Here is a 1,664-nt window from a genome sequence, read left to right as displayed (position 1 = left end):
ACGGTCACTGTCACTGTCACTGTCCTCCCGTTGTTCATCGATTTGCTCAAGAGGGCCCAGTAACACTGTGAGACTTGTCACTGTGTTTGGCATATTGAATACGTCACGGGTAGCTTACCAGGCTTTACCATGTGGGAGAGATACTCTCGGTAGTTTGCCGGGCTCTCTGAGAGGGGCGGAGGAATCCAACTCGGGTCCATGTTGGCTGTGTGCAAGGCAAACGCCCTACACACTGTGGTATCGCTCCAGCCCACAAGAACGTCAATGAAAGTTTATTAATACAACACAAAACAGAATTTAAGATAATAAATAGCTCTGTAGCACTGTCCTCCGCTGTTCAACAAATAGTTCGAGCAGTCACCAGTAACAGCTCCATTGTGAGACTTGTTGTTACTGTTTTTTGCATATTGAATACCTCACTGGTGGCTTGCCAGGCTTTGCCCTGTGAAGATAATAAATACAAAATGAAATTAGTATGATTGCTATATATTATTTAAAATTCAGACTTACCAGAAAGATTTAACAATTCCAACTTAAATGCACCTAATAAAGTAGTTTCAAAATATTTCAAGTATTTAAAATTCTTTTATTAAATCACCGTGAGAAAAACAAAGTTGTCCATGATTGAGTTTCAGTATTACAATGCTCAAACACCTGTCCTTTGACCCGTGTACACTTCTCAACACCAATGTCCTCAATTTTCCTCTTTCCAACCCCACCCCAAGTCTGCCTCTGCCACAGACAGACACTTTTTTTATGTGAAGAACTTAACACCATCGTCTTTGTGGGCAATTCTATCATCACTAATAGGTAAATCAAGAAATTAGTTAAAAGTGTTACAGCTCTTTTAGAATTTGTCTAGCAGTTTTTCTGGTTGCTACTGGAAAGCCCACACTCACCCCCCAAACGAAACGAGTTGTGATACAAAATATTTTAAAAAGCAATAAACTTGTTCGTTTATTTATTTTATTTTTAGAAGCGCCAGGAATCAAATCTGAGTCCTTACACATGCTTTATCACTGAGACATATCCTTGATTCGTAAAATAAGTTCAGTTGTACATACAATACACTGTCCGCCAACAGTGTAGAATGCACATTCTCTCAAGCTCACAGAGAATACTTACAATGACTGGCCAGAACTAATATTAGTACCAACAAATTAAAATAAAAGCTGGTATCATATAGCCTGATTAAACATAGAACATAATTGTTATAGAGATAACACAAATTCCTGAAAGTAAAAAATAAATTTCTATTTACTCATGAGTAAAAGAAACTAAAATGGAAATTTGAGAGTACTTAGTTTCTATTTATTCACTTTTACCAGGAATTGTGGTTTGGGCCACACCCAGCTATGCTCAGATCTTATTCCTGGCTTTATGCTCAGAAATCACTTCTAGTGTGCTAGGATTTGGGAAGAAGGTTATTGGGCCTATCTGATGCCGGGGGAAAACTAGAAACACATGCAAGGCCTAACTTCCTAAAACACCTCTCTGACTCTGAAAGTTAGTTTTTAAAATACTGAATTTCAACATTGGTAAGATAAAGTTTATAAGCTGCTTGAGGGAAATCTATAATTTTGAGTACATACATTTGTTTTTCTAATGTCTGAAAATTCAGCAAGTAATTTATGTAATTAAAGAAAGTAATCAGGAAAAGAAGT

General features: G+C 37.1%; 1 non-coding gene across 1 annotated transcript; it reads left to right on the top strand.

Annotated features, from left to right (window-relative positions):
* The first annotated feature begins 831 nt into the window (after positions 1 to 831).
* On the top strand, positions 832 to 893 carry LOC130017603 (U7 small nuclear RNA). Its single transcript, XR_008791435.1, has one exon. It is a non-coding gene; the product is annotated as a U7 small nuclear RNA (small nuclear RNA).
* Positions 894 to 1,664: the final 771 nt, after the last annotated feature.

This window comes from Sorex fumeus, unplaced genomic scaffold, assembly GCF_029834395.1.
Source record: "Sorex fumeus unplaced genomic scaffold, SorFum_2.1 ptg000206l, whole genome shotgun sequence".
Taxonomy (NCBI): Eukaryota; Metazoa; Chordata; class Mammalia; order Eulipotyphla; family Soricidae; genus Sorex; species Sorex fumeus.
This window is presented reverse-complemented; position numbering and strand designations above follow the sequence as displayed.